Source organism: Stenella coeruleoalba (assembly GCF_951394435.1).
Source record: "Stenella coeruleoalba genome assembly, chromosome: 2".
Lineage (NCBI taxonomy): Eukaryota > Metazoa > Chordata > Mammalia > Artiodactyla > Delphinidae > Stenella > Stenella coeruleoalba.
In genome coordinates, this window is record NC_137147.1 from 133,199,930 (window position 1) to 133,216,466 (window position 16,537).

Below are 16,537 nucleotides of genomic sequence, written 5' to 3' on the forward strand. Positions count from 1 at the left end.
TGCCAACCCAGCCCCCTTGACCACCCGCTCCCTCGGATGTGTCTCTGGCCTTCCCACCGGCTGCCCCAGCGTCCCTGGAGGTGCCGCCTCCTCCCAGTTGTCTTTCCTGCCTCACCCCGGCCAGGCTGTCTCATTGCAGGACTCAGGCTCCCCCTCCCCAGGACCCAGTCGAGTGACTCACTCTGTGACCTTCACGATCACCAATGAAGCCTTCTCAGCGGCACTCGGGAACCCTGCCTCCCTGGAGTACCAGCTGCTGAGTGAAAACATCCGACATCAGGTGCGGGCTTCTTCCTCCGTCTGCTCAGGCGTGCTGACCCCAGCCCACCCCCTACCCCACTTACCTCTGAGCACCCAGGCCCGTCCCACCTCTGTGCTTTGGCATGGGCTGTTCCTCCACCCTGGGCCACCTCGCGCCCTCCGCTGCCCTTGCTGCCTGGCGAAGGCTGCCTCCTTGGAGAGGCCTCCCCTGGTGACTCAGAGCCCCTGCCCCGCAGAATTGGCATCCCTCCCTCTGTGAGCTGCCTTTCCCACACCATCCCACCCCAACCTGTGTGGCTCTCCATAGACCTCAGCTCCCTGAGGGCAGCCGGGCACAGGGCTGGGTGCCCACAGGGGCTCTGGAAGTGTGGAGTCAATGAAACTCACCCTGTGCCTCTCCTCAGTGTGGGGAGGAGCATGTGGGGTGCAAGGTGGGAGCCCAAAAGGTAGAAAACTGACCCTGTCCCGTGAGTGACTCCAGCAGGAAGGGAGAGCCAGGCAGAGACCCTTAGAGAGAGTGGGTGTGGAGAAAGCACTCTCCCAGGAGGGCGGGGAGCTGTTACGGAATAAACAGAAGACTGATTTAGATTGCCAGGGTTAAGGGGTTGCCCAGAGAACACCTTTCTTTCTTTTTTTTTTTTTTAGTATAAATTTATTTATTTATTGGCTGCATTGGGTCTTCGTTGCTGCGCGTGGGCTTTCTCTAGTTGCGGCGAGTGGGGGCTGCTCTTCTTGTGGTGCACGGGCTTCTCACTGCAGTGGCTTCTCTTGTTGTAGAGCATGGGCTCTTGGCACGTGGGCTTCAGTAGTTGTAGCACGCGGGCTTAGTTGCTCCGCGGCATGTAGGACCTTCCCAGACCAGGGCTCGAACCCGTGTCCCCTGCATTGGCAGGCAGATTCTTAACCACTGTGCCACCAGGGAAGTCCAGGAACACCTTTCTGAGAAAGGGGAATTTTAACTGGGATGGAGAGAAGGCAGCCAGATAAAATGGGGAGGGGCTTTCTAGACAGAGGGAACAGCGTGTGTGAGGACCCTGAGGTGAAAAGGTGGGCAGATGCTGAGGCCCAGGGCCACGGGACAGAGGGGCTGCATGGAGAAGACAAGAAACCCAGGGTGGGAGGGGGAGAATTAGGAGGAGGGGCTGTCGTCCAGGTGTGATGGCAGGGTGGTGGCTGTAGGGATACAGGACAATTGGATTGGAGAGTGATTTTCAATAAAACGACAAAGAAGGAAAGGCCTGGGGAGGCTGTGTGTTTGCTGGACAGCTGGAGGCGCCCTGCGGTTCTCAGTAGAGGGTGATGGGCAGGTGGTCCCTGGCAGCCACGCGGGAAAGTCTTGGGTGGCCCCCGGCAGTCCAGGTGGCCAGTGGGGCCATTGCAGGGGCCAGACCAGAGATAATGAGAGTGGACGAGGGTGGGCTGATGCTGTGGAGAAGTGGGGGGCCACGATGACCCTCAAATGCCTCTGTCTGTCCTCAGCTCCAGTCCGTCTGTCACGAGGCCTTCTCCAGCTTCGAGGGTGTCGGTGTCCTGCTCTTTAGGTAAGTGAGCGAGTCTTTCAGGGTCCACCACCTGCCTGCCAGCCGGTCTGTGTCTTCTCAGGCCGCAAGAGCACTTGCCCAGGCTGCCCCGCCGTGCCCAGCCCCACCAAGGCCAGAAGCACCTTAGGGGCCAGGAAAAGCCCTGAGCGGGCCGGCAGGAGGCCCACATCTGGTTCTGCCCCTGGCTGCGTGACCTCAGGTGACCTCCTGCCTGCTCTGAGCCCCAATTCCAGCTGCAGAATTTGGGCAGGGGTGCCAGGCATTGCCTGAATGTGGTGGGAAAGGCAGAGGACTTCCCTGGGGCCAGGAGCCCATAAATGACATGTAAACAGATGCAAATCCCCTCTCTGGTTCTGAGCCCCTGGGGATACTGGGGGGACCTAAAGCCAGATTTGCAAGCCGATGCCAGCCCTGCAATCTCATAAAAAAGGTTGAGAAGGTCCAAATCATCACATGTGAACTGTGAGCTCGGTGTAGACCTTGATAGAGGCTTGACTATACCTAGTGACGGGATTTAGATCGCCAGGGTTAAGGGGTTGCCCAGAGAACACCACCACTATCTTTCCAGGCCTTGAGCCAAGTTGGTTAGAAAGTTTCCCCTTTTAATGCACTGAAATCTCTCTCTGAATTCCCTGCCCTGGGTCTGAACAGAAGCTTTGTCTCCCCAGCCCCAGGACGGCACAGCAGAAAACGGGTCCTCAGGGGAAGGATGAAGGAAATCTGGATCCCGAGGCTGCTCGTTTTCAGATCTCTCCCCACAAACCCCTTCAACCCCATGCTCAGGCCAGGCTGCCTCCTCAGGACATGGCCAGCTGGTCCACCTCCTACAGTCTTTCAGAGATTCCTCAGGCCTGTCACCTCCCTCTCTCCAGATCCCCTGCTCCTGTGATGCCACCAAAGATGTTTTTCTCAGTCTGGCTCAGGTTGACGTCCTGATTGCTCACAGCGGCCATCTCCCTGGGCGGGATTCCCAGTGTTCCCATTAGAGCCAGTTTGTTGGGGTGTCCGAGGGAACCTGCTTTCCCGAGCACCTGCTTTGTGCTCTGCCGGCTGCACCATTAGTCGTCACACAACCCTACAGCAAAGGAATCATTCTCCGCATTTTAGCGAGGAGGCAGCTGAGACCCAGAGGGGTGCTGTCACACAGGGACTCAGTCCACGGCTCCCCCGGTGGATTCCCCTTCCTCGGGACACTGGCCTACCTGTGCACCAGCCAGGTCCTCATCCAGCCCCCAGGGCCCTCCCTGCTCCCACTGGACCCCTGGTAAGGATGTGTCTCTGTCCCCAGGCCTGACTCTGCAGCTGTGAATGCCTCCCTTGTGTTTGGGGGCCTCGCCCCGGGCCCCTCTGCCCGTGAAGTCCTCTGGACTCTGTACCGCAAAGTGAAGGCCGCAGGGAAGTTGTTGGGGAACCTGTCCCTGGATGAGAGCAGTCTCGCCTTTGAGGGTGAGTCTCCGCCCGCCCCCCGCAACCCGCTACCTCAGCGCCTCCTCGCCTGCCCACAGATGGCTGGGGGTGCTCCCTAGAGGGGCCCAGCTCCTGCCCTGGCCATGAGGCAGCGCATGGTGGGTCAGGAGGCTCCTGGGGCCTCCTGAAGTCCCAGCCATGGCTCTGCAGGGTCTGACCTGACCGACCTGGCTCTGGAGACCACCAGCATCCATCCCACGGCCATGAGGCCCTTCCAGCCCCCGCTCCTCCTGCCTGGCTCTGCCCGCTTTGTCCTGCTGGAAAAGATGATCCTCCGACAGGTGAGGTGGCCTCTTGCCCTCCCTCCGAAGCCTGGGACACCCACGTTGCCTTCCTTGACTGCAGGCCTCCATGGCTTGGGGGTGAGGCGTGGGGCGGCACCCAGCCACGGCCCTGTGGGGGGACGCAGGCATGGAGGGCACACAGCCCTGCCTGATGGGCCCCCGTTTGAGGGGTGACACCCCGCCCGGGGGTGGAGAGGTTGCCTGAGGGAGGTGACAGCTCTGTCCCAGGGGCATATGGTCAGGCTCTGTAACCAGACACCCCTATCCAGGGCCAGCACTAGGGTAGGAAGTGAGACACCCAGGACGCAATATTTAAGGAGACGCTCAGTTGCCTCACCCCAGCCCTGCCCCCACCCCATCCCACGCTGGGTCTCAGGAGTGACAGTCCCCAGGCCTGCTCTGACCTCCAGGACTCCCCACAGGTCATACTCGTGCTGTCAGGATTCTATACAGCGCGTCCCCAGGAAGAGCCCCTGCTCCTCTTCAGGTGGGTTGGGGTCTTCCCCTGCTGCCCAGCCTGCCCTGCTCCTCTCCTGGGGGCCACCCTGGGGCAGAGGGGGGCATGACTCCGAGCCAGGCCATGGGAGCCATGGGCTGGGGGCCACCAGGGGAGGGCTTTGTCCCAGATAGCTCCAGCTGGCCCTATAACACTCTGCCCTAGGAGGTAGGGAGCCCTAGTGCCTGAGGGTGTGCTGGGGTGGGAGGGTGGATACCTGCTTCTAGAAACATGTGCTGGCGGAGCCTGTAACCCCTGCACTCCCCTCTTGTACTCGCCCTAGTAATGCGGACCAGTGGGCGGGCGTTTACCTCGAATACAAGTTCCAGACCCCCATCGGTACCCACCTCCCAGGCTTGGCCAATCACCTGGCCCGGAACATAATGGATCCTGCTGTCCAGAAATCCAGCATCATGGCCAATGGTGAGTCAAGGCTGGGATCCCTGTGTGTCTCTGGCCAGCAGCCTCTTAATCTCTCTGAGTCTCAATGTTCCTCCTCTGGAGAATGGACAGAATTTCATTTCAACCACGAATACTCTTGTGCTGGGGCCACCGAGAAGAATCAGTTACGGAGCCTCAGATGGGGAGCTGGATAGATAAGCTCTGTGGGCCATCGTAACTGTCACAGCTACTCGACTGCTCCCTTAGAGCTAGAAGGCAGCCCCAGACACTATGTAGACAGATGGGCATGGCTGTGTGCAATACAACTTGATGGATACAGAAACCTGTATATCACGTAACTTTGATGTGCCACAAAATACTATCCTTTTGATGTTTTTCAACTATTTAAAAATGTAAAAACTATTCTTAGCTCGTGGGCTGTACGTAAACAGGCAGCGGGAGGGACTGAGCCTCGGACTGGATGGGGCTGACTGCTGGCTGAGAGCACAGAGGTCGGGGTGAGCAGCCCTGCGGCAGGGCTTGGGCCTCTCCCAGGGCTCCCGGGAGAGGGGGCTTAGGCTGATGCCCACCCACCTCTCCGCCCCTCTAGCGGGGGAAGCAGAGCTGGTGCAGTGTGAAGTGTGGCTGCAGATCCTGGACCAACCCCTCGCCAAGGGCTCGCGGGACCAAAGCAGCCCTAAGTCCCAGAAACTTCGGGGGATGCGGATGAGATGGGTGAAGTGGGGGCGGGGGGAGGGAAGGGAGGAGCAGGAGGCTGGAGGCTTCACGTGTGGGGACCCAACAAGGCTGCAGTACAGCTGTGACCCTCTTCCTCTCCTCTGCTCCCCAGCTGACCACCATCCTCAGGCCTCTGCAGAACTCCGGCCAAGTGGTGGTGGAGAAGCTCCAGTAAGGCCGTGGTGGCTCTGGGGGACCTGGGGCCCAGGGCTGAACTCTAGCGGTGGGGCCAGTGGCTCAGAGAAACGGCCTTCCTGAGACCCCCGGGCTGTCTAGCCTCCTGACACTGGTGAAGATCTTCCCACCAGGCCCGACCCACTGACTGCCAGGGTGGGTGCCACCTTCTTCAGGGCCGCGCCGGCCCGAGCCCTCGTGCAGAACTGCGTGCTCTGGGGTCTGCATGACCTGCAGGAAGCTGAGGGCCTCTCCGTGGAGATGGTCAGCCCAGACCTCGGTCAGTGCCTCTCTCCCGGCTTCCCTCTCTGTATCTGTGTCATCCCGCCGTTTGCATCCTGCCTCAGGCTCGTTGCCTTGCTGCCCCCGCTCCCCCTGCTCCCCGCTCCTGCCCTCCCTTCCTCCTGGACTAGCCCCCAGCGGGCTGCTCTTTAGGGTCCAGGCCCGGCTCCTCCTCTGCCCGGGAGCCCTCCAAGGTGGCCCCAGCTCTACAGCGCTATTCCTGTAGCTCCTTCTGGGCCAGGACCCCTCGCCTGGGACTCCTCTGCAGGCCTGGCTTTGCCTTCTCAGGGGTCTGTGGTATGGAAGAACGGGGACCCACCCAGCCATCATCTGCGCACTTTGTTCTGAAGCCCCAGGTCAGCTTCACACCCCCACCCCCAGCTATGCTGTGGCGCTCATCGTCCTGGGGCTTCTGCTTCTTGCGCTCACCCTCGTCCTGGTGAGTGTCTGACTGGGCCAGGGTCTCTTTCCCGGGAGACAGGCTGGGCCGTTGACCCTCTGAGTCAGGCTGAGGGGTCACTCCCCACCCCAGGAACTGAGGGGCTTCCAGCCAGGGAGCTTGGCCTGACCCCACCCTTCCCGTCCCAGGTGCTGACGCGGAAGGCCTGCTTCGGAGTGTCCAGGTACAGAGGTCAGTTCTCCCTGCTCCCCGGGACGTTTACTCTGGATGGGGTCGGCCTCCCAGCCACCAAGGCCTCGTGCAAACATTTCCCAGTGGGTGTTGACAGAGCCTGAGCGGTACAGTCACTGTGCCCCCAAAGCTCACCCCTCTGTCATGGGGGGGGGTGAACCCGGGGTGGTCAAGCAGAACCCTCTAAATGCGCTCCACTGAGCCCCAGAAATGCTGCAGAGGGTGGGTGGACAGAGGCAGAACTTAGGGCCCCCCATGGCCGGGAGAGCTGGAGCAGGGAAGGAGAGCTGGGGAGGGGAGCGTGCCTCTACCACCGGAGGACCAGGCAGCGACTCCTCCACGCCCCGGAGGAAGTGGGGACACGTGCCCCAACTCAGTGTCCCCTTTGACCCCAAAGCCAGGAGGACGTGGGGGAGGGCAGGTAGCACCATTCTGGGTACACTGTTGCTCCTGACGCCTGGCTTTTGTCCTTTCCCCACCCGGCAGGCGCCCCTCCCCGATGCTGCTCCTGCCACTGAAACTGCACCCCAAACCTCTCCTCCTCCCGGCCCCGCCCCCAGCCTTCCACAGTCAGCGCCTCAACCCTGACAACGAGAGCCAGAGCAGCAAGGCACCACCTGAGGTCACACAGCAAGGGGGGCTTCTTCCCTCCTAGCTCATCCAAGGACTAGACTCCCAGGGCCATGACAGAGGCAGGGTGCGGGGGACAGCACCTCACCACCCCACACCAGGGACACCAGGCATGCTCTAACCACGGCGGCACCCACCCCCCCCCGGAAGGTCTGGAAAACTACTCGATACCATCGTCATACTCAGGTCAGGCTCTGGGGAGCGGAACAGGGCAAGATGAAGGCCTGCAGAAGATGCGGGCAGGGGAAGAGAGCTGGCGCCCTCACACTTGACCTGACACGGTGGTGGGGCTGGAGGTATCATTGGTCTCAAGCCAAACTCCGGTCTTTTTGGGGTACGGAAAATTAAATGACGCAGCGCAATCAGAAGCTGGTACAAAAGACCGCTTTTGTTTCTAGGCAGTCATCCAACAGGAGAGGTTCAGAGCAGAGCCCACAGGAGCAGGAGGCGGGGGCGGAAGACTGACAGGGTCAAGGGTGGGAATGGGGACTCTTGGGGGCAAGGCCTGGTCCCAGCCCCACCTCCGCCTTAGGCCCGGCCACCCTCAGACCAAAGGCCTTGGGGTGCTGGTGGCCGAGGTGAGGCCCGGCTGTGTGCCGGGGAAGGTTGGCGCCGCGGGGCAAGCCGGGCTCAAAGAACAGACCGCCTGGCTGGGGAAGGTCTAGGACGGAAGCTAAGCTGACCACCTCTCAGGGGCGGAGGGTGGGGCTTTGGTGGGGGAGGCAGCTTTCCTGGACCACAGCCAGGGAGGGGAAGGCCTTGGCCCACAAAGCTCCAGCGACTGCTGGGCCCGCTGGGACGTGAGCGATGTGGTGGCACAGGGCCATGGCCTTTGAAATCATGACTTAGAAGGGAAGGGGACTCAAGTGTAGTCTTACCCCAAAGGCTCCCTCGACCTACAGAAGAGCCGGCAGCCCCGGTGAGGGGACCCAGGAGCCCAGGGCCCAGACCATGGGCTTGCCTGGCCGAAGATAACAGCCAGCACCAAGATGCCAGAGAGGGTCAGCAGGAAGGTCACCACGTAGAGGTTGACTGCAGCTGGCGGCCGATTCCTCTGCACTTCTGGAATACGTAAGCTTTCATTCCTACCCCTGAAGGGCCCCTGCCCCCCAAGCCTCTACCCCTTGGTACCCGGAAAGTAGCCTGCTATCTGCACCTATCTTGGGTCAGCCCCCTCTCTCCACGACTTCTGACTCAAGGGCCACGGCAGGCCAGGGACTAGGAGGCAGCCCTGCAAGGTGCTCCCCCAGCCGTCAGGATGCCGAAAACAGCCCTGCTAGTGTTTTTCTTAGGGAGGGAGGGTTATGCCAGCCTTCTTCTCCCGAGCTGCCCCCCTTACCATGAGAGTCCCTGTAGGTGATACAGGAGAGAAGGGGGTGGGATAAGCAGGAAAGAGCCTGAGGGCCAAGGCTGGCCAGTGAACACTGAGCCCCTCTTCTCTTCAGGCTTTGGTCGCCTGGCCCTCCACAAGCCAGGCTGTCGAGCATCACGTGAGGCCTCGCGTGAAGATACAGTTCAGACACACCTGGTGACCTCTGTGGGTTTGAAGGAGAAGGTACAGGGAAGGAAACCCACACGTGGGGACCTAGCATGGTCTCTCTGGAGGTGAAGTGACAGTATACCTGCAACACATAAGGAGAAAGGGTCCACCTGGCAAGGTGAGCCAGCCGTGCGGACACCAGGCTGGACAGACATCACCAGGGTCTACAGGAGGCGGAGGGGCCTGGCAAACCAGCACCCTCACGCAGACGAGTCTTTCCTAAGCAGGTCTTCCCCATGGGCCAGATGGGGCCTGCAGGACACTTCCCACGGCCCACCGTTACGCGGACTTTAATTCTCAGCAGCTCTGGAACTGCGCAGTCCCATTCTCCAGCTGAATAAACAGAAGCTCAGAGATGAACACGCAGTGCTACCTTGATCGCTCCGCCTGCTGCCTCCTCCAGAACTCAGTTCATTCTAAAAACCTAACACTCATCAAGCACCTGTGACTAGGTGCTATTCTCCCCATCTCGCAGCCGAGGAGAGGGAAGCAGAGGAGTTAAGTGACTTGCCCAAGGTCACAGTCACAGGGCCCCAGAGCCTGCATTCCTGACGACCACATGCCCACAGCAGGGCGGTGCTAGCATCTGCACCTGAAAGGTGGGAACTCTGCTGCCTTCTTGGACAGGGCGTGCAGCCCCAGGTTTTGGGAGGTGGCAGTGCAGGAAACAAGCCGGCCCATTGGGCCAGTGGTTCTCCAGGGTCTGAGGGGCAGGGAGAGTGCTGTGAGCCACTCCCCCACCCACCCCAGCGACACTCACTGGGAACCTTGAATCAGCACCTGCCAGAGGGCGGGGAAGGGGCTCAGCCCCCGCTGCACCTGGAGTGGGAGGTGGGCAGGGATGGGCACTCTGCCCCCAGGCAGCCTCAGGCGGATGAGAGAGGACCAGACCTCTTGCCTCACCCTTTCCGCCCACCCCAAGGTGCCCTGCAGGGGAGAAGGGGCAGCTGCCCACCAGGCCATTGCGCAGATGGAGAAGAGCCTATGGGAACCATGGGGGCTGTATTCTAGAAGGAGAGCATGACCTCCTGGTTACTCCAAGGCCAGGCCCAGGCCTACCAAGGTGGCCACGTCTCCAAGGAGGGCCTGGTAGATAAGAGACGCAATGTCCCTGAGCGGTTCCATAAACTTCCTGTTAAGGACAGATGAGGAAATGGGCAAGACAGTCATGTTTGGTGAGAGCCTGGCAGGTAAAGGAGGGGCCAGAAGCAGACAGAGGTCAGCTGGGCCCAGGCCTGGCCCCTGGAGGGACAGCAGGCTGGGGGAGGGGTGTCACTCACCAGCCACAGCGAGGGAGCTCAGGTCCATGAGCAGCTGGGTAAGGCCATCAGCACCTGGGGACCGTCTGCCGGACCTGGCTCTGCACTCGGGCTTCTGCCTGGAACCACAGGCGCCTGACACTGGCCTGAGGTAGGGAGGGTGGTAGGAGAGGCACCTGTGGCCAAATGCAGGCACCTCAGCACGGGGGCGGGGGGATGATGGGCCCAAAAGAGACTACCGGGGTCACGAGCTTAAGCGAGTGTCATCCTGGGACATCTTGTCCACGTAAGTCAGACCTTATCCCCACCCTCAGCTCACAGTCTGGTTGGGGCTTGACAAACAGATGTCAGTGCTGTGGAGAGGGGGCCTAGCCAGCGTGGGACATCCAGCAAAGATGTGTTTTGAATCTGCCAAGAAGATCCATCCACAACAGGACCCTCAGGTCCAAGTCCACGGCCCAAGAGCTACGGGCTAGGTGTTCACCAAGGGGCTGGAAGGTGGCAAGGCGATGGCCCAAGGCTCCAGCAGGAAACTGCAGCGGCCAGAGCCTGTCTTGGTGGGGCAGCCCTGGGGATGACCGTGCCCGGCATCCCCCAGGGCTGGGATAGGGGACTCCTCCAGGGGAGGAGTCTGAGGACCTCTAGGGAGACAGACTCAAGGTGTCCTGGGCACCTGGATCAGGAAGCATGTGAGGGCATCCTGCCCAAGGCCAGCTAAGAACCCGGGAAATGCCTTTCTAGTCTAAGCCACTCATGCTGCAGCCCAGATGCCATCTCTCCTCAAATAGGAGATGAGTTGGCCGGGAAGGCACCCTATTCCCTCCCTCCCCCCTCCCCCCTCCCCCCAACCAGATGTGAAGGAAGGTGAGAGGCTGTTGCAGGACCCAGCCCGCCTGGGTTCTCTAGCACCTGGAGTGGGTGGGGAGAGAAAGTGCAGCTGAGTGAGAAGAGCCAAGGTCCCACCGCCCCCTCTCTGCAGGGTGACCTTGGACAAGCTGCTTGCTATCTCTGGGGTCAGGAGACTCCCAGGGGAAGGGCCAGGTTTGGAGGTCCCGATCCTGGAGCCCAGAGCTACCCCTAGAGAGGACAGCCTACGGAGCCCTGTCCTCCCGATTCTGCCCCCGCCCCTGGGAACAGCATCCTCCCAGCTCAGAGGCCCTGGAGGTGGAGGGGCTGCACCTGCTTTCAGATTGCTCCATAGTGTGAGTTGGCCTTCGTCCTGAGCAGGGGGCTGATCCCACCGTCACCCAGGTGATGGGCAGCTTCTCAGGCTACAGGTGCTCCGAGGTATACCCTGCAGGGCACAACACCGGGAGGGTGTAGGTACATTGAACAGGGCCCCCAGGCCACTCTGGGCCAAGACCTGAGCTCTGTTTGTCCATGGAGACTCTGACCTGCGGCAACCCCTGCTGGGCCTCAGTCTTCCCCGCTATCTCATGAGGATGTCAGTATTGCCTTGGAAGGCAAACAAGGGCAACCTTAGCTCCCAGCAGGCCCAAGACCAAAGGAAGCAGGGTTCTGGGTTGTTCTAGAAGGTGAGGCTGGGGCAGATGAGGGCCTTGCTCCGAGGGAATCACAGCCATCTGGGTCCTAGTCTAGACCCTCATAGGCCATCTCATAAAACCCAACCCTAATATGAACCCCTACGGAAAGCGTTAAAGTGTGGGGTCAGGAGGGTGGGGGGTAACCCTCCAGGAAAAGGTTCTTAGGCCTAGGGGAAGGTTTGAGCTGGCCCACAGGGCAGTCAGAAGGGTAGGTGACAGGCATCCTCACAAGATCAGCCAGGGAACCCAGGAGGGACAAAGGTGTGGTGGTGGGCATGTTCCAGAAGAGAGCGGGCATCCCCCCACTCACCGCTGGGGCTGAGTGAGGCCAGGCCCGTGCACCAGGGGCAGCAGGTACCCTTGCGCTGGCGTGCCTTGGCTACCACGGTGCTCGGGAAGTCTGCGTTGGCGAGCAGAATCTGCCTCCAGCCTCCAGCTGGCTCTGCACCCACACCGACCTCTGGCTGCAGGGAGCCGGTGCAGTGGGGACTCAGCTGGCGCACTAGCCACCACCGGAGGCCGGGGCCCCTCCCCAGCCTGGAAGGGGCCTGAGAGGCGGGCAGGGCCCCTAGGCTTAGCAGCCCACGCAACACCATGGAGCTGAAAAGACTTACTAGAAACAGACTGGATTTTAGGAAGCAGGCATGGAGGACAGCAAGCACCTGAACCGAGGAGAGGGAAGCCTCTAAGCGTGGACTCCATCGGGCATGACCACCCGGGAAGGGCTGGGCTCCACTCCACCATTAAGAGCTGGGGCCGTGGGGGAACCGTCCACTTCGCTGCCTCAGTTGGCCCCCTTTGCTGAGGAAAGGAGGGATAATTGCCTCTCACGTGGACCCTAGGACAAAACAAAGCGTCAGTCCCACATGGGTACATTCTAGGGAGGGAGAGGCCAGGGGCAGCATTGTGTGTGCTTGGGGCAGGGTAGGAGATACGGAGAAAACTGCCTTCTTTGAGGGCCTAGGAGAAAGGAAGGTAAGCAGAGAGGAACTCCCAGACATTCTGCCTCAGGCCCTTTTCCAGCCACCCTCTAAGCAGCTCCGCCGTAACTTGGGTGGCACTATTCTTACCGTCAGTATGATTTCCAGGCTGAGCCGGGGGTGAGGGAGAAGCAGTGCATAGGTGACGTGCGTGAGACAGAAGTGGAGAGGAGCATGGCTGCCTTGGAGGCCTGGCCTGGGGCTTCCGCCACGGTACCTGCCTTGCCCGTGCTGGAGCAACCTGCCAGCTGTGGCCTCCCACTCAAAGGTACCCAAGTGCCAGGACCGGAGCCAGACTCCCCTCAGGGGCAAGAGACAGAGTGGGATGGGACACAGGCCACCCAGCCATTATTGGGGTTTAGGGCCTGCTTGCCAGCTGGAAAGACAGAGGGACTCTGCTTGAGGGAAGGACTGGGCCTGGGCCACTCAGACCTACCTCTGCGACAGGGGCAGTCCCATCCTCCGGTTAGACTCATAAGCTGACCAGAGGGGACCTGTAGTCCCCCCAGAGTCCCTACCCCTCCCGCCCAAGTGTTCACCATAAAAAGGGGTGCAGAAACACCAGGCACTCCTCCCAGCTGGCTGTGGCTTCCTGGGTCAGGACCCCTGAGTGAGTCGAGTTGGGGGTCCCAGCAGCCAAGGTGGGAGGAGAGCCGGGTCCCCCCGATGGATACCGGATAGGAACACAGCAGAAGCTGTGAGAGCTGGTTCCTCAGGACTGAGCACCTCTGCCCAGATGTCCTCAGAGACACTCCCGCTGCCCAGTTCAGCCCAGAGAGCCAGGGCCCGGTGCCACGTAGGCTCTCTGCTTGAGAGGAACGTCCCGGGAGTCATTACACCTCTCTACCCAGAGGCTCAGGTATCCAGGCTCTGGGTGGGCCAGCAGGCAAAAAGAAGGGGGCTGTGGGTCCCCCAGCAGTCAGAGGCCTTGGTGGCCATAGAGCCAATGGGTAAGGGAGAAGGGGGACTGGGCTCTGCCCCACTGAAGTCGGTGGCACCAGGCTCCCGAAGGGTCCCTGGGAGGAAGACCAGCGTGAGAGGAAGTATTGCAGAAACCTCAGGCACCTCCTCTGCAGGGTGGGCCCAGCTGGAGGGCCCAGATCAGGGAGGCGGGCCTTGGGGCTACAACAGAAAGGAGTGGCTGGTGCCGCATGGAAGGCAAGTCTAATGCAGGGCGAGGTCTCCCTGAGACAGGCTTGCACCTGGACACAAGCCTCCTCCAGCAAGAAAATACAAAGGAAGTATCAATATAAGGGACTAAAGATAACTGCGTGCATGCGCAGTTGGGGCAAATGCTGGACAACGAGATACAAAGAGACCAAGGTGTGGGCACACCACCTGAGCCACCCCTCCGCCCGACCCCTGGACACACCCCCACATAAGGAACTGGCTCACCCCACCTCAGCTAGCGAGCAAGCAATGGAACCTGTTACTTGTCACTTGTTCTCGCTCCCCGCTGCTACAACAGGGGCCCGAATAAAGCCTTGCCTGAATCTCTTTTCTGGCCTCTGATCCATTTTTACTGATTAAGGAGGCCAAGGACCCAGTCGGCAACATCCCCACCAGTCCTGAGGAACGCTGGAAGAGCCCGGGATGCCAGGGGCTGGGGCCAGAGGTGCCCGCGACCAGGAGAGGGGTCTGAGCTACCTCCAGATGGAGCAGCCCCAGGTCCGGAGAGGCTCCAAGCTGGACAACCGGCCAGGGCTGGGGCACCAGAAGCTGGGGGCCTGGGATGCACACTGGGCTGGAAGGCAGTGTTGGGGAAGCACCAGGCAGATCTGGTGGGGACCTGGTTTAGTGGCTGGGACTCGTGCCACCTGCTAGGCTTGGCTTTACCAGGGTGGTGACGGACAGGGCTGGGGAAGATGCCCCTGGAAGCTGGCGTCCTCAGGACCAACAGGTGGCAAGCTGAGGGGTGGCAGGCAAGGCTGGTCAGGGCTACCCTGGCTCTCCCACACTGAGGAGGCGCCAAGTTTTGCGGAAAGGCAGGCAGGGCCCAGGACTGCCGGGGCACCCAGGCCTCCCCGAGCAGGGTCTCTTGCTCACTCACGGCAGAAGGGAGCCCAGGCCTCACTGAGGACACTTCAGAAGGAAGGGCCAAGGCCTCAGCAGGCAAGAGGCTGGCGGAAGCCCCTAGCTTCTCTGCCGTGAGGCCCCAAGCCAAAGCCCCAGTCCCTCTGACAGCGGGGCTTGGGGAAGGGAGGTCGGTAGGGTCTGAGGACAAACAGCCGCCACGGTTGGAATCGCAGGCTGTGAACTATGGGGAGGAGACAAGACCGCCCCGGGCTCACCACCCGCACCTGAGAAGGAGAGGGGCTTGTAGATGATTTTATCTGATGGCTGGTGGAGAAAGGAGCAAGGGACACCCCCTGCCAGGCCTAGTAATCATTGGAGAGGCCTCTTGAGGTCCTTCCACGGAGCACAGGGGCTCAGCACATCATTCCCAGGAGCCCAGGTTCTCGCTGCCCTGAGAAGGCACAGGGGCCTGGGGGTGGGGTCCCTAGAGGACAGAGGCAGCGGTGCAGGAGGCAGAGTGACCAGTTCAGGCTGAGGCTGGGGAGGGGTGGAGGGGGTGTCAGATGGGGTGGATAGCGCCGTCGACCGACGTACGAGCCTCTGGGTGGGCAGCGGCTAGGACGCCCAGAGTTGGGATCCCCAAGGAGGCAGCAGTGTACCCAAGGAGCCCCCCATCTACCTGCCAACCTCAGTCCAGCCAGGGGAGCGAGAGGAGGCACTCTGCAGCACCTCCCCTGCCCTGGGGCCTGGAAGGGCTGCATTAGACTGGGCTGCGGCACCCCCTGGGCCGGGGGCTGGGGGAGCTGCCCGAGGACAACAGCCAGAGCAGAGCCCAGCGCCCACCGGCCGGAGCGCCCCTGCAGCCTTCCTCACACCCACACCCTCCCCAGGCTTCTTCAGCTGGGGCCGGGCCTAAGGGGCAGCAGGCACCACTCCCACTTCCAGAGGGGCCTGGGGGGGTCAGAAGAGGCACATTCAGTCAGGTGGGAGTTGGGCCCTCCTCCATTTCTCCTGCAAGGGGCGGAGGGAGAGCAGCCCGGTCACTCCAACCCCCTCAGTGACAAGCCAGGGAGGAAGCCGTGGAGGTTACCGAGGGGAAGGGGGTGTCCTCGTACCCCTCAACCCCTGCATAGCCTCGCTCTCCTCCTCCCCACGACACCCGCTCGAGACAGAGCTTCCCCCTCACTCACCTCTTTGCAGGCTTAACTCCTGGCAGCAAAACTAGCTGGTTGGGCCGCTCAGCCTTTTGTACTGGGCTGGGGAGCCAGGTGGGGCAGCCAGGGGGCAGGGCCTCACTCAAGCTGGAGGCTCACCTGAGCGCCCTCCTCCATTTATTAGGGCAAGAGGTGCACGTGATGTCTAGAAAGCCCACCTGGGTGAGGAGAGAAGCCCAGCCAGGGCAGGTCTGAGCCAGGCCAACAGGGGGCGGAGCGGAGCCAGGTACAAAGGCTCCTGGCCTCCCCGCTGGCCCAGAACCCTCAGGACTGGCTCTAGGTGTTAACACAGGCCCCGACTTGATGTGACCATCAGCAAGTTCCTGTACCAGTTTCCCCATCTGTAATCTAGTGGGAGTAGTAGTCCGTGTTACTGGAACACCTGACTCAGCATCACCTTCAATTAAAACCCAGGTTCCTGGGGGCTTCCCTGGTGGCGCAGTGGTTGAGAGGCCGCCTGCCAACGCAGGGGACACGGGTTCGTGCCCCGGTCTGGGAAGATCCCACATGCCGCAGAGCAGCTGGGCCCATGAGCCATGGCCGCTGAGCCTGCGCGTCTGGAGCCTGTGCTCTGCAACGGGAGAGGCCACAACAGGGAGAGGCCCGCGTACCGCAAAAAAAAACCAAAAAAAAGCCCCAGGTTCCTGGGCTCTGCCCAAGACCCTTCTCAGTGGGGCCCGGGAAACCATTTCCCAGGTGATTGTTTGAAAAGCCCTGCCTGGGCACAGCCCAGCCCAGGAGCCTTAGCCGGTTACAGGGAACGGTGGGGTCAGAACCAAAGCAGAGTGGGCCCCACTCCAGTTTCCTTGAGGGCTGGGGGGCACCCAGCACACTCAGCTCCACACCCCACCGCCCCCTTCCTTGCCCTCAGCTCTTAGCCGTCGATATCCCCACCAAAGAATGGAACAGGCGTTCTGAAAATCTGTAAGGGGTGACAGCACTGCCTCCCTGACAAGAGTCCTGGGGCAGAGTTCTGTTCCCGTCCCCTCCACCTTAGGCTGGGCTCCTCCTTTAACAGACCCCTCAGGCCAGGGCCAGGTCTCTCCCCTCAGACTGGGCTCTCAGGACACAGTTGTCCCAAGGGACGCAGCCGCCTCCC